General features: G+C 42.0%; 1 pseudogene across 3 annotated transcripts in view; it reads left to right on the top strand.

Annotated features, from left to right (window-relative positions):
* The window catches only part of LOC149206747 (protein WHAT'S THIS FACTOR 1, chloroplastic pseudogene), a 36,656-nt pseudogene extending 12,370 nt beyond the window's left edge, over positions 1-24,286 (top strand). The window contains exons 2-4 of one of the 3 annotated variants that reach the window (XR_016252588.1): positions 23,092-23,131; positions 23,222-23,549; positions 23,899-24,286. The product of XR_016252588.1 is annotated as a protein WHAT'S THIS FACTOR 1, chloroplastic pseudogene, transcript variant X2 (transcript). Of the gene's footprint in view, positions 1-23,025; positions 23,132-23,221; positions 23,550-23,898 lie in introns of those variants that run through there. The other 2 variants (XR_016252587.1, XR_016252589.1) reach the window with 2 other exon arrangements.
* Positions 24,287-25,747: the final 1,461 nt, after the last annotated feature.

Below are 25,747 nucleotides of genomic sequence, written 5' to 3'. Positions count from 1 at the left end.
CAAAAAGAACCAGAGGCTGTTGTGATCAGTCCTCACCCTGAATCTGTTACCCACTAAATATTGTCGAAACTTGGCCAATGCATGCATAATGGCCAGCATCTCCTTGTCGTATATAGAATACAACCTCTCGTGCGGAAGGAGCTTCTGGCTCTCAAAGGCTATAGGGTGACCTCCCTGCATCAACACTGCGCCGATCCCCTCTCCCGACGCATCACACTCCAAAACAAATGGCTGCATAAAATCCAGCAATGCAAGCACTGGGCAGCTGCTCATAACCTCCTCGAACCTGTCAAATGCTCACTGTGCTATATCCGACGAATTGAATGCCCCCTTCCTTGTCAGATCTGTCAGGGGTGCAGCAAGCTGTGAGAAACTCTTGACGAACTTTCGGTAGTAAGTACAAATGCCAATGAATCCTCGAAGTTTTGTCACATTCTTCTGCTCCGGCCAATCTTTGATGGCCCTGATCTTCTCCTCGTGGACTCTCACTCCGTCCACCCCTATGATGTGTCCCAAGTACAACATCTCCGTCAACCCAAACTCACACTTGGAGAGCTTGACATAGAACTGCTGCTCCTCCAAGATGTGCAACACTGTCTCAATGTGCTGGAGATGCTCCTCCCAAGTCCTGCTGTAAATGAGGATATCATCAAAGAACACCAACACAAACTTCCTTAAGTGACTACGGAAGACGTGATTCATGCAGGACTGGAATGTAGCTGGGGCGTTGGTTAGCCCGAAGGGCATCACCAAAAACTCAAAGTGCCCATAGTGACACCTGAAGGCGGTCTTGGGAATGTCCTACTCCCTCACGCGAATCTGATGGTACCCAGATCTCAAATCAATCTTTGAGAAGAACCGTGCTCCTCTCAACTCATCCATCAACTCATTGATCATGGGTATGGGGTACCTGTTTTTCAGGGTCTTCTTGTTCAGGGCCCTGTAGTCAATGCACATCCTCAATGTGCCGTCCTTCTTCTTCACCAACACCACGGAAGAAGCAAAAGGACTCGTGCTCGGCCGAACGGCCCAAGAGTCAACAACTCCTGAATGGCCCGCTCAATCTCATCTCGATAGGCCTTGGGATGCCTATAAGGGGTAGTAATCACTGCTTGTATGCCCTGCTCAAGCTCAATGGTGTGCTCAAACCCCCGGTCTGGTGGCTGTCCCGGTGGAATCTCCCCAAACATTGTGGCATACTGGTCAAGGATGGACTGTATCTGTGGGTGCACCGTCTGCCTTGTAGTCCCTGCCTCTAATGCACGCAGCTCCACCGCCCACTCTACGTCTCCTTTTCGGAAGACTGCCTCCATTCGATGAGCCGAAACAGTCTGAGGCGGATATGTGTGCTGTCCCCGTATTTGCTCATGCCCCCCGTCTTCTCATCATCCCACTCCATCTCTAGGGCCTTCCAATCTGTCGTGACCTTCCCTAGAGTGATAAGCCACTGAACACCCAGTATCATGTTGGTGTCTGAAATATTGACCACGAAAAAGTGGTCAGTCAGTGTGTAGGTGCCCATCGTCACTGATAACTCTGGGACATAACGAGCGCACACCATGGTCTGATCTCCTAGGAACAAAACTGAAAATCCATCGAAGCTCTTTGTCTGTATGCCTCTCTGCTCAACCATCTGTGCATCAATGAAGTTGTGGGTTGCCCCATTGTCAACCAAAACTGATACTCGCTGGCCACGTACTGTCCCCCGTACACGCAACGTCAAATACTTGGGAACTCCTCGCAATGCTGCAAGGGCCCCTCCGGTAGGTGCAAAAGCTACACCACCTGCTGGTGGTGGTGGAGGTGGCAAAGGATCCTACGCGGCATGACTATCTCTTGCCTCCACATCATCCTCCTCATCCTCTTCCCCGCTGCTCTCGGAGAAGACCTCAATAAAATGTGCTTTGCCAGCAGCACATCTATGTCCCGGTGCCCACGGCTCCTGACAGGTAAAGCACAACTGCTTCTTCTTCAGCTCCCTCCTGGCATCATCATCAATCTGTGCTCGTCCTGGATTCCCCTTTGGAGGCGGAATCCTCACGTCCTTCCCCTTAGGCTGGAAAGCCTGTCTCTGGGGGTAAGGTGTCCGGGTCCTGGGTAAGGCATCCTGTAAGTCCTGGGTCCTGCTAATAGCATCCTGGAGTGTGGCTGGTCTAGTGGATCTGACTAGACCCTGAAGTGGCTCTGTTAACCCCTCAACAAACATGTAGATCCTCCGTGCCGCGGATGGATGTGGCACCATCACTGAAACCCTCAAGAAGTTTGCAATGTAGGTCTCGGGGTTCCCAGTCTGTTTGAGCCTCGTCAGCTCAACAAAGTGTTGTTCCGGATCCCTCCGGTCAAACCTCTCCATCAATCTCCTGGTGAATTCGGCATATGTCGTCACTGTGGAGTGTCCGAGTGTAACTAACCCATGGAACCACCAGTCCTGGGCCTCACCATCCAAATGTAATGTTGCCACCTTGATGGCCTCTGTCTCCGACATCCGGTTAAGCTGGAAATAGATGTCCAGCTTCTCCACCCAAGACTTTGCCGAACTGTTTGATGAACCATCAAATGTAGGCAAGTGGAATCTACTAGCTGTGTGTTGGGTGTCTCCATCATGATAATGCCGGTGTCCTCTGTGATGGTCGCGGGGTCTACTATCCCGCTGGAGCTGAACAAAGTCTCTGAATGAGAGAGCATCCCTGAACTCTTGCCCATAAGCCTGGTACTCTGCAAAATAATTGCTCATATGACCGGGCTCTGCCTCCTGTTGGGCTCCAGCCCCCGTGTCTGCTCCTAGGAAAGTGGGCATGGTAGAGCGTGTAGGGGCATGTGAGGCCATCTGCTGAGTAGTATCACGCTGAGTGGCACCCTGCTTTGGAAAATGGTGGGATGTACCCGATCCCTCACCAACCTGGAAAACCCGTGGGTTCGCACGCTGTCTAGCCTCCATTGCCGTGAATTTTTGCCCCATCACCTTGATCCGCCTCGACAGATCCTGCACTGATTTGAGGAGCATGTCCGCAAATCTCTTCCCGTCCTCATCTACCATCGGATCCTCTTGTTCTGCGTCCACCACAGGCTCCTCCTGTTCTGTGTTCACCACAGGCTCCTCCTGTTCTATGTCCACCACCCGAACACAGTCTCCCTCTCCGTAGGGGTTCTCGAACCTATGCTCAATAGCTCTGTATTTCCTACCTCTGTAATAGATGTAGGGCTTCTCCCTTGGTGTCATAGACCGCTAGCTCCACAGGCTGAGCCAGATCTATGCTCTGATACCACTGTAATATCCCCTTTTAGGGATATCACTCAAACACAAGCAAACCCCAACCGGAGATGGATTCTCAAGAGATAAAAATAACAGTATTTCAACATACAATAATGTATACATGGAATATAAGCAGATACTCAAGAAATGCGGAGAGAAATGCTAAGCCATTTTATTACACTGAGTAGTGGAAAGAGTACAGGAGGTGATCAGAAAGATAGCACCTCGACTTGCACAAGGCAAGTGAAGAAATACACTCAGAATGGTAAGGGAATGGCCTCTCTCTGAACTGTGTCCAAGATGTCGGAGAACCGCTGTGCTGCTGCTACTGCTGGAATCAAATGAGGATTTGGGGTTGTTTCCCTCCTCAGAAAATGCTGAAACTCTGGAATCAACCTCTGCTCAATAAACCCAGAAAAGCCCAGAAAGCTTTTCTGAAATAGCTGACCCCCGAAAATCACCCCCTTGAGGATCTACGCTATCCCTCAAGGCTCTGCGTTGCCACTGAATAGAACCCTCCAAAACTCTGCCCGAAACTTTGCCAAAAATCCTCCAATATGCAAGGGTTGATCCCTTGCTCAATCCCCCAGCTCAAATCCTCCACATAAACTCAATCTGGAGCTCCTACCAAAAGAAACTGCGTCCTCCTCTCTCAAGACTGCGCAGTCATCAAATGCTCAGTTCCTCCTCAACTCCAAAGATCGATCCTCCTGCAAAAGACTGTTGAAACTACCTTGCCCGAGCAGGCACTCGAAGTCCCCTGGGGCTAAGGGTGAGATCTATGAACGGAGACACTCGATGCACTAAACAATGCTGCAGACAGGCTAAACAGCCAGCGTGCTCTGAGTCGAAGCGACTAGCTCAAATGCTCATAATCGAATGCCAAAATGAGGAGGCTCCTCTCTCTTTTATAGCGTTGGCCTCTCTCAAAGCCCTAAGGCCCACCTCCTCCAACGTAGCCTCTCTCTTGCCACGTGCTTCTCTCCATCTACGCAGTCCCTCCAAGTGTTCACGTGGGCCCCTACTCTACATGGTCCTTTGGCCCCCTTGTCTCCCCTTTTAAGTTACAACGTTGTGCTACTAGGGAGTGACTTTATTCAAAAAGTGAGTTATGTCCCCCTTTCCTCACCTTTTTATTTATAAATAACTATAGAAGGCAAAATTGAGCAAAATTGAATATTCCAATTAGCCATGGCTAATTAGAAATATTACAATGTATCATCTTTTTAGAGATGATCTATGCTCTTATCTAGATAAGTCAAAGTGTTGACTTCCGTTGTAAACATACTATCTCTCTCTCTCTTTGCTGAACTATTGAAGAACATATAAGAAGAATTGACCAACGGTTTCCCCACATTGGGGTTTTGTCCCTGGCTAGCGCCACATCTCGTGTCCTCTTGACTTGGCTTGTCTTTTGCAATTTATGTTTATGTTCTATTTGCAGTTTACTTTAATGCTGATGTGATTGCTAATCTGGAAAAGATATTGAGCTAACTGTGAAAATTGAAATAAATTTCTCTAAGCATAGAACATACCTAAAATTAACATGGTATCAGAGTTGAGGTGAAGACAATGCCCAAGCAAGAGTGAAAGAGCAATCACCAAAGACAATTGGGAAAGGACAAAAGGATCAGTGGATTCCTCATCCCTCTTCAAATTCACCGAGGGTGAAGTCGAAGCAGAGAATATTATCAGAATAGCGCAGCAGAAGTTTCTGATGGCCTACCTAAAGATCACTTCATTGGGAAGTCCGGATCTAAGGGTGGAAGGAAAGGCAGATGCCTTGGTTGCAATAAGTTCGACCATTATGCGAAGGAGTGTTCGAATGGCAGAGACACATCTCTTGATGAAGATAACAATCATTCCAGGGACATCTTCAATGATCAAAGGAATGACAGGTAATGTAGGTCATCAAGGAAATGGCCGACTCTTCAAAGAAAGCAGGGAACCCCAGGTATGAAGAATCAAATGTTGTTTTTGATAAGATAAAGAAGCTTTATTTTGTATTGGCCCTCTTTATTGATTATAGTGCTTCAAGGCACTTCATCGGATAGAAGGGTGCACTCTCTAATTTGGTAGAGATGGAAACAATCGTGGGATTATCCTTGGAGTTGATGCCACCTATCCCGGAAAGGGTGTAGGGAATGTTACCCCTCAATTGAATGAGGGTAACTCGATTCATTTACATAATCTCTTTTATGTACCTGATCGCAAAAAGAACCTGGTGTCCATTTCAGCAATGGAAGTCAAAGGTTACGAGGTGGCATTCATCGATGGAAAGGTACGTGTTTGAAAATAGAATCTTCAAAGATGTTTTTGAGTTCAAGGTTGTATCAAGTTGCAGGAAGTCCACTGGGGACCATGTCCATTGACACATAGCATCGGAGGTTTGTGAGTCAGATGGTGACAGGGATGCCTGAATTCAAAAAAGCATGAAAGTACATGTCTGAGATGTACCGAAGAAAAATCTTATAAGGGGACCATTCCCCTCATGTAGCAGGTCCACAGGTTTGGAACAACCTGAGGGGTTTGAGATTCATGATCAGGAATCTCACGTATGCAGGTGGAAGAAATCCCTCTATGGCTTGAAGCAAAATTCCCCAGGCGTAGTATGAGAGGATTGATAGCTATCAGATGAAGTTGAGATTCACTAAGAGTGAAGCCGATCCAAACCATTGTTTGAAGGTTGTGGATGATAGACCTCTCATACCAGCACCTTCTGAGGACGACCTATTTCAAACAGGTGCAAACCCTCTCACTTGCAGAAGTAAGAGGGAGTTGGATTCCGGATGTGGAATGGTAAACTGCAAGCCCGTGACTACCTCGAGGATCTTAACTTTCAGAAGTTATATGGTGATGATGCTAGACTAGATTTGGGAAATGCCTCTGAGTTCCATAAACTCATTTGCATTGATGTTCTTGATGAACTTTCGTCCAGACATATGTTTTGCAGTTAGCATGATGAGCTCATATTTGGTTGAGCCTCACTGGATTGGTGCTAAGAATCTTCTGAGATATCTTTGGGGCACAATCTCTCATGGATTGAGATACACTGTTGGAAATATGAAGTTGCATGATTATTCGAATGCTGACTGGGCAGGGAGTGTGGAGGATCACTAGAGCACTTCTCAGCGCTGGTTCTCTTTGGGTTCTGCTTCGATATCATGGATGAGCAAGAAGCAGAAGTCGGTTGCGATAAGCACCGTCGAGATCGAATACATAGCTACGATCATGATCTCGTATGAAGCTGCCTAGTTGTGGAAGCTCTTCAATGAGCTGTTTGTACACATGATAAATACCACTGTGATTCTCTGTGACAACCAGAGGGGGGAATTCGATTATTGAGGAATCTCGTATTCGATGATTGCTCTAGTAGATAGACATCAGATACTGCCTTATGGGATATGGTAAGTCGATGAGCAAGGAGGCTCCATCGCATTGAGACTGATGTATAGGTCGTAGAAATTTTGTCAAAGCCTCGGGAAAGGTCAAATCTGTGACTTTCCCAAACGACTTGGAGTCGTTGAGAGACCTTCTTATAAGGGTCCTACATGTTGCATGCATTGAGTTCTGGGAACTCTGGGGGGCTTGGGGTACTTACTGGAGCGACATATGACCAAAGGGTGACTCACCCTCCCCTGGTGGTGCGCTATGGACAGGATGATTGGTTCAATGTTCCCCTGTGATACCCCGTGGCGACTGTGGAACATGATGATTAGTTCTGCTATGGGCCGGGATGATTAGTTCTCCCGTGGCGACTGTGGAACATGATGATTAGTTCTGCTGTGGGCCGGGATGATTAGTTCTCCCGTGGCAATTGTGGAACAGGATGATTAGTTCTACCGTGGCAACTATGAAACTGGATGATTAGTTCTCATGTGGGCCGGGATGATTAGTTCTCCCGTGGCAACTGTGGAACAGGATGATTAGTTCTCTTGTGGGCCGGGATGATTAGTTCTCCCGTGGCAACTGTGGAACAGGATGATTAGTTCTCCCGTGGCAACTATGGAACAAGATGATTAGTTCTCCTGTGGGCTGGGATGATTAGTTCTCCCGTGGCAATTGTGAAACATGATGATTAGTTCTCCTGTGGGCCGGGATGATTAGTTCTCCCGTGGCGACTGTGGGGCAGGATGATTCATTCTCCTGTGGAGAGGATGATTAGTTCTCCTATCGAGGCATCCTACCCATGCAGTTTGGGACTCATGGGAAGTACCTCTCATCTGATCAATGAGCAAGGAAATGGGGTTAGGGACCATAGCAGTACTATCGATGGAAGCATCGATGTATCTACCGTACTTCCTATGTTAGGATGACCTCCATTGATCTGGGATCAGTATGAGTGGTTTGAGACACTCTCTTGTGATATTGATCCGGGATCATTAAAACTGACTTCGGGCCAGTAAGAGTGATGTGACACTCTCTTCAGATGAAACTGACTTTGGGTCAGTAGAAAATGGTATGAGACATTCTCGATCAATTTTTCTTCTTCATGGTTCAGCATAACAGAGTAGAGCAGTGTAGGGCACTGATGGTAGAGGTAGTACCGTCAGACATATGGATCAGCAGATGGAGTTCTCTCTAGTTGAGAGGGAGTGTTAAAACTGGCAACTAGGACAAAACTCCAGGTGGGTCATCTTATTAATGGAAGCTGATATTTTTCTTGGATACCTCTCATCGAGAGGTGTAGGATTGATCTAAAGATCAACCGATTCCGATAATTATTTACGGAGATATGAATTTATTTATGTTATGGGACAATTCGTCAAGGTCTGCCAGCAACCAAATAAACCCCACTTGTGCTCAACGTTTTAGTATAAATAGAGGTGGTATTCAAGTCATTTCAACACACTTGGGATCTCTTCCTCTCTACTTGTCTTTGGGTTTTAGTAGGAGGAGAGATCTTAGGGGATAACGCTGCCCTAATCTAGAGGGCAGAAGCCAGAATTGCTGGGAAAAGCTGGAACTGCTGGAACTATCGGGAAAATCCGGAATTGGCGGGAAAAGCTGGAACTGTCGAAACTACCGGGAAAAGTTGGAACTGCTGGAAATAGCCGGAATGGTTGGAATTGTCGGGAACTGCTGGAATTGTAGGGAATAGCCGAAATTGCTGGAACTGTTGGAACTGCTAGGAATAGCCGGAACTGCTAGAACAGACGGGAAAGCTGACGCAGAGGGCAGAAGCTGGAACTGCCGGGAAAAGACGCAACTGCCGGAACTGTCGAAAATAGCCAGAAAAGCCGGATCTGCCGAAATTGCTGGAACTGTTGGGAATAGCCAGAATTGCCGGAACTGTTGGCACTGTCGGGAATAGCCAGGACTGCCGGGAATAGCCAGAACTGCTGGAACAGGGGGGAAAGTTGACGCAGAGGGCAGAAGCAGGAACTGCCGCAACTGTCGGGAAAAGCCGAAATTGCCGGGAAAAGCCGCAACTGGTGAAATTGCCGAAGTTGCCGGAACAACCTGAGCATTTGTCTCCGAAGGAGAGCAGCATGCAAGGAACAACTAACTAACATTGGGACAATTGTATGGTACTTAGCAGCAAATACACCAAGCATGCAATGTTACAGCTAGTAAGCAAGGGACAACTAGCATGCAACAACAAGCATGCAAAGGACAACAAGCATGCTAGGGACAACAAGAAAGCTAGGGACAACAAGAAAGCAAGATGCAGCCAACACATAGGTCAGTATTGTAACATGGTGCAGCAATGACACATAATGCAATACAGTGATGGGTACAGTCATGATTAATGGAGCATGATGAGATGCAGCATAGTGATGATGGGTGCAGCATGGTGTAGCACAGTGAGGTGCAACATGATGACGAAATGCAATACAACGATAGGTGAAGGAGTCACCTTGGAGAATCAGTTGAAGCAGCATGTCTTCAACTGATATCATGTATCATCTTCTTAGAGATGATCTATGCTCTTATCTAGATAAGTCAAAGTGTTGACTTCCATTGTAAACGTACTCTCTCTCTCTCTCTTCTGAACTATTGAAGAACATATAAGAAGAATTGATCAAGGGTTTCCCTACATTGGGGTTCGTCCTTGGCTAGCGCCACATCTTGTGTCCTCTTGTCTTGGCTTGTCTTCTACAATTTATGTTTATGTTCTATCTGCAGTTTACTTTAATGCTGATGTGATTGCTAATCTGGAAAAGATATTGAGCTAATTGTGAAAATTGAAATAAATTTCTCTAAGCATAGAACATACCTAAAATTAACAGAAGCTAATGGAACATTAACAGTTTTCACATTGTTCATACCGAACTTTTCAAGTACTTTCTTCACATACTTCTGTTGTGATAACTAAAGCTTTCCATTTTTTCTGTCTCTGTGTATCTCCATGCCCAAGATATGTGATTCCCGCTCCTACATCCTTCATATCAAATGTCCTAGGGAGAGCCTTTAACCTGTTGATCCCTTCCATGCTTTTGCTCGCAATAAGCATATTGTCAACATACAAGACCAAGATAATGAATATGCCATTTAAAATTTTGAAGTACACACAATGATCATACTCACTTCTAGTAAAGTTCTGGCTCACCATGAAGGAATCAAACTTCTTGTACCATTGCCTGGGAGATTGCCTCAAGCTATACAATGATTTCATGAGCTTGCAAACTAATCTTCTATTGCGACCTTGTACAAAACCTTTTGGTTGTTCCATATAAATTTCTTCATCTAAATCTCCATGAAGAAAAGTTGAGTCAGGTATATAATTTGTGATATTGTACTATCTCTCTCTCTATGCTGAATTATTGAAGAATATAGAAGAATTGATCAAAGGGTTTCCCCGCATTGGGGTTTGTCCCTGGTTGGTGCCACATCTTGTGTCTCTTGTCTTGGCTCGTCTTCTATTGTTTACATTTATGTTCTATCTGCATTTTACTATCATGTTGATGTGATTGCAATAGTGGAAACTGATATTGGGCTAATAAGAAGAATTGAAGTAAATTGCTCTTAAGCGTAGAACATACCATAATTTACCACACTGAAAGTAAGGGACTTACTAGTGCAACAAGGGTTGCACATAGCATTAGATGGGGTTAAAAAGAAACCTGTTGGCATGATAGAATTGGATTGGGAGGACTTAGATGCCTCTGCGCTTAGTACCATCAGGGTGTGCCTGGCAGATGAAGTTCTCTTCAACATTTTTGAAGAAACCTTAGCATCAGGTTTGTGGGTAAAATTGGAAACATTGTATATGACCAAATCTTTAACCAACAGAATTTATTTGAAGAGACAATTGTATAGCTTTCAAATGAAGGAAGGTACTACAATTGAAAAACATTTAAATGTTTTTAATACACTTATTTACCAATTTTCAGATATGGAAGTTAAATTTCAGGAAAAAGACAAAGTTGTTACCTTGTTGTGTTCTTTACTCGAGTCTTGGGATCACTTTGTGACTTCTATCAGTTTGAGCACAACTAAATGTTTGGAATTTGATTCAGTGGTAGGAGCTTTGTTATCTGAAGAAGTACAGAAGAAGTCTAGTGTTGAAACTTCTGCACCAGAAGCCATGGTAGCCAGAGGTCAGTCCAAGGAAAGAGGGGAGAAAGCAAGAAGTTCTTCCAGATCAAAATCAAAAGGCAAGAAGTGTAAAGCCAAATGTTGGTACTACAACAAAATAGGGCATCTCAAGAAAGACTATTGGAAAAGAAAGGAGTTTGTTGAAAAACCAAAAAAGGAAGCAAATCAAGTTGAGTCGGGTATGAATGATTTAGTTTTAACTGTTCTAACTCAAGATCAAGTAATGCAGTTAGTGCTAAGACAGTACGAATAGAAACAAGTTTTACGACTAGTGAAAAAATCTCATGAAAGTCAATACCTTCAACCTGAGAATACCCTTTTGCTACCAGCCTTGCCTTATACCTTTTGATACTTCCATCAACATTTCACTTCAATTTGAAGACCCATTTGCATTCGACAACACTTCTCCCTTCAAGAAGTTCTACAAGATCCCAGGTTTTGTTCTTGGCTAAGGAATCCATTTCTTCGTCCATAACCCTTTTCCACTTTTTGCTATCTGCATCATCCACTGCTTCTTGATAACAAGAAGGTTCCCCATCTTCAGTAATCAATGCAATAGATGAAGCATAATCTTCATACCTTTTGGGTGTTCTTCTCTCCCTTGTAGACCTCCTTAGAGTGACTGGTTGTTGAATTGGTTCTTGAATTTCTATAGTTTCCTTTGCATCTTCTTCACCTTTTTCTTCAGAAGTCTCTCATTCCTTTTGACTTTCCGAAAAAGGTTTAGCTTCCAATTGAATTTGTTGATTCAATGATACCTATTCCTGTTCAACTTTTTCAACATTTGATTTTAGAAGAGAGGATTCATCAAATGTTACATCTCTACTAATGACTATTTTCTGTGAAGAAGGATCCCACAACCTGTATCCTTTCACCGCATAGTCATACCCAACAAAGACATAACATTTTGCTTTTGGGTCTAACTTTGAACGCTGATTCTTTGGAATAAGAGCATAGACATCACAACCAAAAATTCTTAAATGTGAATAATCACAAGACTGACTCGACCAAACTTCTCTAGGAATTTGAAAATTAATGGCAATTAAAGGTGATCTGTTTACCAAATAACACACAATAGACACTGCTCCTGCCCATAACTCCTTCTGCAGGTTAGCATCGCTGATCACACTTCTGGCTCTTTCCATAAGAGTCTGATTCATACGTTTAGCAACGCCATTTTGTTGAGGAGTATAGACAACAATTTTATGTCTAACAATCCCTTCATCCTTACAATATTGTTCAAATTCTAAGGAAGTAAATTCACCGCCATTGTCAGTTCTTAAACATTTAATTGATTTGCCTATTTTCTTTTCCACCATAGCTTTAAATTGTTTAAAAACATTAAATACATCAGCTTTTCTTTTCAACATATAGACCCAGACTTTCCTGGAGAAATCATCAATAAATGTTAAGAAGTATAATGCACCTCCATAAGATACAGTAGGAGATGGTCCCCAAAGATCAAAATGAATATAGTCCAAAATTTCTTTACTATTATGACTTCCAGTTTTAAATTTCTATTTACATTGTTTTCCATATACACAATGTTTACAAAAATCCAACCTCAAGGATTTCAAATTAGGAAGAAATTTGCGATTCATTAGTACTTGAAGACCCTTCTCGCTCATGTGACCCAACCGCTGATGCCATAGGCGAGTATCTTCTTCTGTCTTCTCAGATTATAGTTGCTACCTCACTGACCTGAGTACTTCCTTTGAGTCTGTAAATATTTTTGATCTTTTCTGCCTTCATAACAACCAGAGCACCCTTTGAAACTTTCAGCACTCCATTTTGACTTGTAAACTTGTAACCTTCCGAGTCCAATACTCCCAAAGAATCAATTTTTTTCTCAACTTAGGTACATGTCTGACAACAATCAATGTTCTAACTGTATCATCATACATTTTAATTTTGACATTTCCCATCCCAATAGTCTGACAAGATACATTATTACCCATAAACACAAACTACCATTCACAACTTCATATGAAGTGAACCAATTTCTGTGCGGACTCATGTGAAAAGAAGCACCAGAATCTAACAACCAATTTTCATAATTATGAGAGATAGAACTAAATCAATCATACCTGATAAAACTAAATTCTGAGAGAAACATGTAAAGCTTCATCTATCATACCTAATTCAACAGATAAAACTAAATCTTTCATACTCTAATAAAACTAAATCATTCATACTCTACTCAACTTGATTTGCTTTCTTTTTTGGGTTTTCAACGAACTCCTTCTTTTCCAATAGTTTTTCTTGAGATGCCCTATTTTGTTGTAGTACCAACATTTGGCTTTACACTTCTTGCCTTTTGATTTTGATCTGGAAGAAATTTTTGCTTTCTCGCCTTTTTCCTTGGACTGACCTATGGCTACCATGGCTTCTGGTGCAGAAGTTTCAACATTGGACTTCTTTTGTACTTCTTCAAATAACAAAGCTCCTACCATTGAATCAAATTCCAAACATTTAGTTGTGCTCAAACTGATAGAAGTCACAAAGTGATCCCAAGACTCGAGTAAGGAACACAACAAGGTAATAACTTTGTCTTCTTCCTGAAATTTAACTTCCATATCTGACAATTGGCAAATAAGTGTATTAAAAACATTTAAGTGTTTTGCAATTTTAGTACCCTCCTTCATTTGAAGGCTATACAATTGTCTCTTCAAATAAATTCTGTTGGTTAAAGATTTGGTCATATACAATGTTTCCAATTTTACCCACAAACCTGATGCTGAGGTTTCTTCAACAATGTTGAAGAGAACTTCATCTGCCAGGCACAACCTGATGGTACTAAGCGCACAGGCATCTAAGTCCTCCCAATCCAAATCTATCATGCCAACATGTTTCTTTTTAACCCCATCTAATGCTATGTGCAACCCTTGTTGCACTAGCAAGTCCCTTACTTTCAGTGTGTTAAATTATGATATGTTCAATGCTTAAGAGCAATTTACTTCAATTCTTCTTATTAGCCCAATATCAGTTTCCAGTATCGCAATCACATCAACATGATAGTAAAATGCAGACAGAACATAAATGTAAACAACAGAAGACGAGCCAAGACAAGAGACACAAGATGTGGCACCAGCCAGGGACAAACCCAAATGTGGGGAAACCCTTTGATCAATTCTTCTATATTCTTCAATAATTCAACAGAGAGAGAGAGATAGTACAATATCACAAATTTGTGATTTACAACAGCAGTAATGAAACCCTTGAACAACAATGACAAGGCTGATCAATCAGTGCCCAAATTTCCTTAAGACAACCTAGGAGAACTCTGCCTCCAACAACAGTAGAGAGTGGCCCAAAACAGTCAATGGAAGGAGGTCAAAACAACAGTCAATGCTACAACAATATTGCAGTTAGCCGTAACCAGTCAACGTTGTCCTCCAACTGGTCAACGCAGGCTGTCTAGCAATGCGGCTAGCCTAGGAGAGGTTGCCCACACAAATCCGCAGTCAAGGGAGCCTATACGCTGGTCAACGCAATCCTTTATCACCCAAAACAAAGTTGCTGCACCTTCTTGTATCCTCCTACAGTTGTTGCCCTAACTGTGTCCTCTTTCTTCTTCCCATGTGAGAGGGAGTCGTCTTCCTCCTTCGCATACCCAAGAGACAAGGAGAGCGAAGAGATCTGGAAATGAGATGAGTGTGATAATGCCTCAAGGTCTCCTCTACTTATATGCCATGTTGAGGTTTAGCTAGGGGTGTGCAACTCTATTTTACTTGCTAGTCGACCTTGACAAATTGTCAAGAAATACAAATAAATTCATATCTCCTTGACTAAATGTCGGAATCAAATGATTGTTAGATCAATCCTACACCTCTCGATGAGAGGAATCCAAGAAAAATATCAACTGCCATAAATAAGATGACCCACATGGAGTTTGGCCCTAGTTGGCAATTTTAACACTCCTTCTCAGCTAGGGAGAACTCCATCTGCTAATCCATCTGTTTGTCGGTACTATCTCTGCCATCAAATGCACTGCCCTGCACTTCTCGGCTCTGCTCTGCTCTGTTGAACTATGAAGAAGAAGAAATGATCGAGAATGTATCATACCATCCTCTATTGACCTGAAGTCAGTTCCATATAAAAGAGAGTGTCCAATATCACTCTTACTGACCCGAAGTCAATCACAATGAAGAGAGTGTGTCATACCACTCTTACTGATCTGAAATCAGTTCCAAATAAAGAGAGTCTCTCATACCACTTTTACTCACTCGAAGTCAGTTCCAAAAAGGGTGTGAGCTATATCACTCTTACTGACCCGAAGTCAGTCCCAATTGATCCCAGATCCATGTCATCCTAGCATAGGGAGTATGGTAGATACACGATGTGTCCATTGGTACTACTATGGCCCCTATCCTCATTTCCCTACTCATTGGCCAGATGAGAAGTACTTCCCATGCGTTCTAGACTGCATGGGTAGGATGTCTCAGCAGGAGAAGGATGAACCATTCTTAGACTGCATGGGTAGGATGTCTCAGCAGGAGAAGGATGAACCATTCTTTCTGACTACATGTTGCCACGGGGTATCACAGGGGAAGGTTGAATCATTCACCCTGTACATGGCACACCACTAGGGGAGGGTGAGTCACCTTATGGTTGCTCGTCGCTCCAAGAAGTACCTCAGGGCTCCTGGAGCTCCTAGAGCTCAATGTATGTATCATACAGGACCCTTATAAGAGGGTCTCTCAATGACTCCTAGTCGTTCTCGGAAAGTCAAGAATTTGACCTTTCCCAGGGGCTTTGTCAGAATGTTAGCGACCTGCTCATCAGTCCTACTATGATGGAGCCTTATAGCTCCTCATTTTACCATATCACGGATAAAGTGGTACTTGATATCGTTGTGCTTGGAGCGATCATGAAATACGAGATTCTCGGATAAACGAATCCCACTTTGGTTGTCGCAGAGGATCACAATAGTATCCAATGTATGTCCAAACAACTCACTGAAGAGCTTCCTCAACCAGACAACCTCACAGGAGGCCATACTCGCAGCAATGTACTCTGCCTCAACGATGCTCAAAGCCACCGACTTCTGCTTCCTGCTCATCTAGGATATCGAGGCAGAACCCAAAGAGAAACAACACCCGGAAGTGCTCTTTCGGTCCACCACACTGCCTGCCCAATCAACATCGGAATATCCATGTAGCCTCACATCTCCGACAGTGTATCTCAACCCATGAGTGATTGTGCCCCGAAGATATCTCAGAAGATTCTTGGCACCAATCCAATGTGAGTGATGAGGCTCAACCATATATTGGCTCAACGTGTTGACTGCAAAACATATATCCGGACGGGAGTTCACCAAGAACATCAATGCTCCTATGAGTTGACGATACTCAGAAGCATTACCCAATACAGGTCCGACAACACTACCACATAACTTCTTGAAGTTAAGCTCCATTGAGGTAGTCACGGGCTTGCAGTCCACCATACCAAATCTCTCCAATATCTTCACCACGTATTTGCCTTGAGATAGGAAAATTTCTCCTAGATTTTGCCAGATCTCCAGCCTTAGGAAATAGTGCATTAGTCCTAGGTCCTTCATCTCAAATTCGGAAGCCAACTCCCTCTTACATTTGTGATTGAGAGGGTCTGCACCTGTCATAAAGAGGTCGTCAACATACAACACCAGTATGAGAGGCTAATCATCCTCAACCTTAAAGTAAATGTTTGGATCGGCTTCACTCCTAGTGAATCCCAGCTTCATCAAGTAGCTATCAATCATCTCATACCAAGCTCGGGGTGCTTGCTTCAGTCGATAGAGAGCTTTCTTCAACCTGCATACGTGAGATTCCTGATTACAAATCTCAAACCCCTCGGGTTGTTCCACATAGACTTCCTCTTTAATCAAACCATGCAAGAACACGGTCTTGACATCCATTTGATGTAGGTTCCATCCTTGTGAAGCGGCAAGGGTTATGATTGAGCAGATGGTGGTGTATTGGGAAACAGGTGCAAATATTTCATCATAATCTACACCTTCCTTTCGAGAGAAGCCTCGAGCAACAAAGCGAGCCTTATACTTTTTAGCATTCCCATCAACTCCATGTTTGATTTTGTAAAGCCACTTTGAGGTGACAACTGTTTTGTCTTGGGGTTTGGGGACCACATCCCAAACTTCATTCTTCATGATGGACTCATATTCTTCATTCATAGCATCCTTCCATACTTGATGCTTCACGGCTTCTTCGAATGAAAAAGGGTCATTTTGAATGATGGTGCTCATAATGGTCAAGTATCCCTGATACTTGGTCGACTTCTTGCTTTCACGGAAACTCCCTCTGGCTGCAGTATGTCTCTTGACATCTTCAAGAGTCCCCTTAAGCCATGAGGGCTTCTTCCTAGAAGAGGAAGGTTCTTACAGAGGGGGATCTATAGGATCCATATGTTCTTCCACATTAGGCATCGTCTCATCTTCCTTCTCATCCGGCTTCTTGGTGTCAACTTCTTTATCTTTCCTTAGAATAGGAAGATTGTTAACCTTGCTAAGAGCCATATCCTTGTCAAAGGTGACATCATGACTTATCTCGACTACCCTTTGACCAGCCACATAGATTCTATAGCCCTTAGAATTTTCGCTATAGGCCACAAAGATTCCCTTCTTTCCAAATGCACCCAATTTGCTTCTTTTCTTTTTTGGCACGTGAAAATATACGAGACTTCCAAAAATTCTAAAATGTGACACATCATGTTTCTTACCAGTGAAATTTCTTCGGGAGTCTTGGAATCCAATGCTTGATGAGGGCATTGGTTTTGAACATATACGACGGTATTTGCAGCTTCGGCCCATAGAAACTTTTGAAGCCTTTGATCATGGAGCATGGAACGAACAACTTCCAAAATTTATGGTTCTTCCTTTCCGCCACGCCATTTTGCTTAGGAGTGTATGGTGTTGTCGTCTCCGTCTTAATGCCAACTTCTTTGCAAAAGTTATGGAATTCATTGGATTCATACTCGGTCCCATTATCAGTCCTTAAACTCTTGATCCTCTTCTCGGTTTGATTCTCGATCAAGGCTTTGAAGTGTCGGACCCAGGTGAACACTTCATCCTTATTTTTCAAGAAGTATATCCAAGTCTTGCGAGAATAATCATCTGTAAAAGTGAGATAATATAGATATCCTCCCAAAGAGTTCATAGGCATCATACCAAATATGTCGGAGTGAACCAACTGCAAAATGTCAGAGGTCTTGCTATGGCTAGAGGGGAATGGTCCCCTTTTGAGCTTTCCTTCGGCACATCCCGGACATACACCTTCATGCTCTATTTTGAACTCGGGCATCCCTGTCACCATTTGTCTCACATCAGGTAGAGCCTTATAATGAAGGTGGGCAAACCTCTGGTGCCATAGTTCAGACTGAAGAGATGTGTCGCAAGACATGACTCCCAACGGACTTCCTCCAACTTGATATAAAGAGTCAACTCGAAACCCAAGAGTGAAAGCATCTTTAAAATTCTTTTTCCACACACGTACCTTGCCATCGATGAAAGCCACCTTATAGCCTTTGTCTTCCATTGTCGAAATGGACACCAGGTTCTTCTTGAGATCAGGTACATATAGGACTTCTTGCAAATGAATTGTGTTACCTTGATTTAATTGAAGAGTAACATTCCCTACACCCTTTATAGGATAGGTGGAATTGTCTCCAAGAATAATCTCCAATTTTGTCTCTTTCTCTATCAAATTAGAGAGAGCTTCCTTGTAACCAATGAAGTGCCTTGAAGCACCACTATCAATAAGCCAATTGCCCAACGAGTCCAGAGGAGAAGTAGTGGAGAGGGTCGATATCAGATAATACTCATCTTGCTTATTGTTAACAACATTTGATTCATACCTGGAGTTCCTTGCTTTCTTGGAGGGTTGACCACTTCCTTGATTTCCCGCATTCCTCTTTCCTTTGCCATTGAACCTGCCATTCCTTTGATTGTGGTTGGAGTTTCCTCGAGAGTGATTTTGATCATCGTCATGTGATCTGTCCTTTCTATTTGGACACTCCCTCGCATAGTGGCCAAATTTATTGCAAACGAAGCATCTTCCTTTCCTTCGAACCTTTGATGCGGGCTTTCCTTTGAAATGACCTTTAGACCCTGGATTATATCTCCTTTTGGCTTGAGAGTAGAAAGCAATGGGGTTGCCTTTGCTTGAAGGCATTTCTTGCTCCACCATCCTTGTCCCTTCTTGAATGCATCTCACCGTCAATTCTTCAAATCCTGGAATTCGATCATGGTTGAGAAGAGTGTTTCTAAATATATACCATTTGGATGGGAGCCCTCCAAGGGTAGTGATAGTTAGTTCCCTGTCACGAATGACTTCTCCAATTGATAGGAGATCATTCTTGATCTTAGCGATCCTTAAGCAGTAGGATTGAATATCTTCATCCTTGCCCTTCTTAATATCTTTCAACTTATTTTTGAGGAACAAAACTTGATTTGCATCACTAATTTTAAACAAGCTTACTAGTCTATTGTAGATCTCTTTGGAGGTGTTCAACTCGGAAATGTAGGCCACCAAACGCTTGTCAATTGAATCTCGGATGATCTTCTTCGCTTTGACTTCACCCCTAGTATATTTGTTCCTTGTAGCAGCCGGTGCATTTGATGGAGGCTCCGTAATTCTACCCCTCACATGGTCCAACACTTGCTGCTCTTCCAATGTCAGATCAAGAGACATCTTCTATCCGTGATAGTCAGACTTCTCACGGAGCTTGTCTTTGGTAGGGAAGTGTGATGAGGAACACAAGAAGCTTTTTGTCTTTTTCCAACTTTCTTTGGTGATTGCTCTTGCTCTTGTTTGGGCTTTGTCTTCACCTCAGCTTTGATACCATGTTAAATTATGGTATGTTCTATGCTTAAGAGCAATTTACTTCAATTCTTCTTATTAGCCCAATATCAATTTCCAGTATTGCATTCACATCAACATGATAGTAAAATGCAGATAGAACATAAATGTGAACAACAGAAGACAAGCCAAGACAAGAGATACAAGATGTGGCACCAGCTAGGGACAAACCCCAATGCGGGGAAACCCTTTGATCAATTCTTCTATATTCTTCAATAATTCAGCAGAGAGAGAGAGATAGTACAATATCACAAATCTGTGATTTACAACAACAGTAATGAAACCCTTGAACAACAATGACAAGGCTGATCAATCAGCTCTCAAATGTCCTCAAGACAACCTAGGAGAACTCGGCCTCCAACAACAATAGATAGCAGTCCAAAACAGTCAATGGAAGGAGGTCAAAACAACAGTCAATGCTACAGCAGCACTGCAGTCAGCCCTAACCAGTCAACGCTGTCCCAAAGATGTCCTCCAACAGGTCAACGCAGGCTGTCCAGCAATGCGGCTAGCCTAGGAGAGGTTGCCCACACAAATCCACCATCAAGGGAGCCCATACGCTGGTCAACACAGTCCTATATCGCCCAAAACAAAGTTGCTGCACCTTCCTGCATCCTCCTACAGCTGCTGCCCTAACTGTGTCCTCTTTCTTCTTCCCATGTGAGAGAGAGTCTTCTTCCTCCTTCGCATACTCAAGAGACAAGGATAGAGAAGAGATGTGGAGATGAGATGAGTGTGATAATGCCTCAAGGTCTCCTCTACTTATATGCCACGTTGAGGTTTAGCTGGGGGTGTGCAACGCTACCTGCTGGCCGACCATGACAAATTGTCAAGAAATACAAATAAATTCATATCTCCATGAATAAATGTCAGAATTAGATGATCGTTAGATCAATCCTACACCTCTCGGCGAGAGGAATCCAAAAAAAATATCAACTTCCATAAATAAGATGGCCCACATGGAGTTTGGCCCTAGTTGCCAATTTTAACACAGTTCCACAATGCAAAATTATTCTTCCTGGTGAATTTCTCCACCTCAAACTTAGCATTAGTATTTTTTGCCATTTCTTCCTATGATAAAATTCTGTTGAGTCCAATTAGTTTTTTTATTAATTTTTGCCTTCAAGTAAGATTTTCTAAATTCCTTCAATCAGGGTTTTTCTGAATTCTTTTCTTCTGGTTTCTTTAACTAGGGTTTCTCTTTTTTAATCACTATATAAAAAGAAACTTCAAATCCCCTACTTAAATTTGAGACTCAACTTAACTCTTCAGAATTGAAACTTCATTTTCGAACCCCAACTCTTGTTTTATATATATATATATATTTTAAATTTCTTCTTCAGCACAAACAATTTTATTTCTGCTGCCAAAGAAAAAAACCCAGACTTTTGCTTCAAAAAACAGCTGCAGGGGTTGTCTTTTCTATTTCAGCGTCGGTGTATGCAAAGCGGGGGTGCTAGGGCAGCTTTGTTCTTTGACCAGGGATCCGACGACTCTCACTCAGCGACTGACTTCACAAAACGACGCCTCCCCCTTTTTCTTGGACTGGCCTCTGCTTGGTGGTCTTCACACAAACTCCCAATTGGCTCTTCAACCAGCGACTGTTTTTTTTAAACAAAAAATTTGCACTGCATTTTACAATTTCGGCAGCTCGAATGCGGGCATAGCTCCTTTCTCTCTGGCGGTGGCTCCTTTTTTCGACTGACAGCTTTGTTAAAATGACTGCTGCCTCCTTTGAAAACTTCAATGACCAATGACAATTGCCATAATGACCCCTCCTCGACTTCGGCTGCTTAACCAACAGTAACAACAAAAACAGGGATCGGTTCTTTCTTCACAATGGCAGCAGACTCTCGGATGCTTCCCATGCAATCAGCGGACAGCCTCCCTTTCGACATCAACCGACGGCTTCAAAGATCGGCTTGCTTCCTTCAACCGGCGTCAATACACAGGCTTACAACTGTGGCTTTAGACAGGGACGACAGCAGACAGTGACTCTGTTTTCACATCAAACCTCCAGACAACATGTTTTCTCCAGAGTGAAGAATGTGGCGTTGGCGTCTCCTCTTTATACACACAACGGTGCGATCTTTTCAGTGGCAGAGACAAGACTTTACCTCACGTCCCTCATAACTCTACTCTGATACCACTTGTTGGTAATTTGAGCCGGTTAAAAACAAATGAAATAAGAAAGAAACGCAAAAAAAACTTAGAAACTGAATCACACTAATTTACACAAGGAGTTACATGGTAAAACCCTGATAATGTTTCAAGGGAAACCTCCACGGAGCAAGGGATTATAAATCTTATTGCTCAAAAATAATTCTCCAAGTTACAATTAGCCTCTCTGGTAATCACTAATAAATATGGGCTACTTCGTTACATAACTCCCTTTTGTTATAAAAACTGACTGAATGGTAAAGTAAATTTGCCGAGATAATTACTATTTACATTCATTATTGTCATCTTTTTTAACAAACTTCATGGTTGTTTACTATGGGATCAAATATTTCACTCTCAAATATTGCAGCTTTAAAAGTCTGCAAGATAGAGAAATGCACTTTTATTGCTTAAATTGCAATCACTTTTATAATTGTTACAAGCGAGCTCCTAGTGCTTGTGTGTGGGCAATTTGCGAGCCTTTTTTCAATGATGCAGCAGCCACAGTGAGAAACTGGTTCCTTATTTCTGAAATAGATGAATGTAACTCAACTGGGGAGATTTTTTTTACCCTATTGGGATACAGAAAATAAATTGTAAGACATAGTTTTCTTTTTGAATGACTATGGTGTGCCATGTCTTATTAGAAAGTTATTTTGTTACACATTTGGCTGTCTGATGACACGAATCTGTCAATTTGTTCCAGTAATAATCTTTCTATTGAGAAGTTCTCCATGTGATATGGTATCAAGTTTACTTCTGGCAAAACACTGCTTCTGCCTGCTAGCTTTAGAATTGTTTTACTCGGAAGTACTTGCTCAAGCTTAAAGGAGAACTTTAGTAGTTATTATTGAATAATTGTTTTGAGCTATGACTGAATTTGTTATTAGATTGAGTTATCATTCTCTAGACAGGTGCAAGGTGCAAGGTATAATTTTGTCTGTATGGTCTAGATTTTTTGAGGCATTCAGAGTAGTATTCTGGTTCAGTTGTCTATAAATCCATTGGGATTAGCAAAGTCAATTCATTAAATATTTTCCTTCTGTTATTTGCAACTAATTTATCAACCAATCCCTATACAGCTTGTAGGTCAAAAATGTTTTCCTAGGGTTTTGACGTTGGGCTCCATATAAGATGGCATATTTTCTTAATCAGTTGGTCAACTCTTGGGCATTATTCATTACTAATTTACTATCGGGTCATTTCTCAATTTTCAAGTACAGAATTTTGAATCTTTTCCTGCTTCAACAATCATGTTGATGGTAGAGTTCTCGGATTTTTCAGTTTTCATCAGTTGCTACCAGAAGGGAGACCACTAGTGAAGGTAAGCATACTACTTACCTATTAGTTTATTTGGAATTTTATGTTAAAAAGATGAGAAATCTTCAATGATGCTTCTATATTTCATGGCCAGGTCTTGATGCTACCACATGAGATGAAAATGTGTTAGTATGACTGGGGTTCTGCTTCTGGTCTCTAATGTGCTTTTATTCACTCTAATAATATTCTCATAACCTTCCAGCCACACAACATTGCAGGAATAGGGTTTTTTTTCCCACTTCCCTAAAAGATAATGATGTGGATGTGTAAGCAAGATGAGAAGTTGAGAAAATCTCCAACAGTATCGAAGGAAATATATTGGGATCACAAAAGAACAACAAAATTGTATTAAGATTCTCTCAGTGCCTATACATTAAGATTGGAGGCTGATATTCATGGGTCAACTTCAGAAATCAAGATGGGTACGAATCTCCCTGGAAACTTTTCTGAGGCATTTCTGTTTCCAGAAACCTTATCGAAAACACCTGAAATAACACATTCCCCAAGGCAAAAAACGAAAAATAAATGAAAAAATGAAGCCCCCTTCAAAGGTAGTGGAGCACATGTATTGCCCAGTTTATGTTAAATAAATCCTGAAACAGCAAAAAAAACACACCTGGAAATCCACCAAAACAGAAAACATGAATATTTTTTAGAGTTATGAATTAAATTTTAGGTTCATAATTTTTAAATATTTGATATGTCGTTTTCAGATTTTCTAAAATTTTGTGAAGTGTCAATTCTTAAACCGAAATTGTTGCTATGTTTCAGGTAACTTTGGCCAACCTCTTACACAACAGAAGAATTAGGTTACCGTTGAACTTACATTAATTATTTAAACAAGCAACAGGACATAAAATACTAACAGTATACCCAACATAAAATTCTAGGATGTGATTAGTATATTACAACATAAAATATCACAATGTGCTCATGATTTCATCCCTGCTTATCCAGAAATTGTCCTTAAAACATTCAATCAGGTTTTCTGATGACAGCAGATGACGAGGTAGCTTGGAAGTTTTGTGTGGTGAGGCACTCTTCAAACTCATGCATAGGCCCGGATTATGCCTTGAAGCAGGTCAAGCAAGTGCTACCAATGGTTCTGTGTAGTTTGGATGAAGATGTCGTCTTTATAGGTTGGAGAGGCAGGTAAAAGAACCCTTCAGAAAGTACTAGTTCATTTTCCAGTGCTGGAGGAGTTGATTGATTGGATTGCTCCAGTGGTGTATTGGGCTTTAGCAGGCCCTGGACTATACTGGTCCCACGTAGTTTCAAAGTTTCACCGATTTGGAATCACAACTTTTGAGTTATATTAGCCAATATATGTTTCAGTCGTTTATTTTCATTTCTTCAACCAGTCCTAAATTTCACTGAATAACATCCACGAGGAAACTCATAGTCATCAAAATAATTCATAATTTCACAAAATTTATTTACATATTATTTCACCAAGATTATTAAGAAACATTACATAACTTCTCTTTCACCAACCATGTCAGAATCTGGCCATATCATACACAGTCACTATTTTTGCAGTTATCTCAAGCAACTTGCAATACATTGGTATTGCTTTCTTACTAATCTATTTTCATACAATTGACACTTCGAAGTGGTTTGCATAATATTTTGATATCTTCTTTTCTTCTTTGTCAGTTCCTTATCTGCTTCCATCTACTACATGTCTTTCCATTACCAACTGCTTATTGCTTGAACCCTTTGATGCTCCTGCAACATTATCACACTGTTTACGGACTATGTTGGACCTCAAATCTACCAAAACTTGTTCTGATCGCTTTCTTCTCAGGTGGTGTACACTGCGTACTCCCTATGGCACTTTTCCCAACAGGAGGTCTTTTTTCTTGACTCTTTCCTTATTATTTTATTTTTCAACCTATAAATGTTTTCTTATAAGACTTTGGATTTCTTTCACAGCCGTTTTTAATGGAATTGCGGGTAATATCCCCTAATTTTCTTCCTTTAACATGGCTAAATGGAAAAATGACAGACAACTGCAAACATAGATATTGACTGAAAACAGTAGAATAAAATTGTTGAAATTCAAACTAATCTCAAATAACAGAGATGAAGCCTAAAATAACTGAATAAATATAAGAGGCACTTAAAATATCTGCATAGAGACAAGCGTTGGGGTCACTTGCACACCAAACAGTGGATTTGTTAAAATTGGAAACTAGGGCCAAACTCCATGTGGGTCATCTTATTTATGGTAGCTGATATTTTTCTTGGATCCCTCTCATTGAGAGGCGTAGAATTGATCTAAAGATCATCCGATTCCGATAAGTATTCATGGAGTTATGAATTTATTTGTGTTATAAGACAATTCGTCAAGGTCAACCAGCAACCAAATAAACCCCACATGTGCTCAACGTTTTAGTATAAAAGGAAATGATTTGAGAGTCATTTCTCTCACACACACACTTCTATCTTGATTTCTCTCTCCACTTGTCTTTGGTTTTAGTGGAAGAGAAATCTAGGAGTGTAAGCCCTAGACGTTGGAGGAAGAGGCAACCCTAGATGTAGATGGAAGACAGCCCTAGACGCAAACTAAACGGTGCCCTAACGCAGACCTAAAGGCTGCCCTAAAGGCTGATCTAAT

Source organism: Pinus tabuliformis, chromosome 1_2 (assembly GCF_031772625.1).
Source record: "Pinus tabuliformis cultivar Carrire ecotype Pingquan chromosome 1_2, CPIR1, whole genome shotgun sequence".
Taxonomy (NCBI): domain Eukaryota; kingdom Viridiplantae; phylum Streptophyta; class Pinopsida; order Pinales; family Pinaceae; genus Pinus; species Pinus tabuliformis.
The sequence above is the reverse complement of the archived record's forward strand: the minus strand, read 5'-3'. Positions and strand labels throughout refer to the sequence as shown.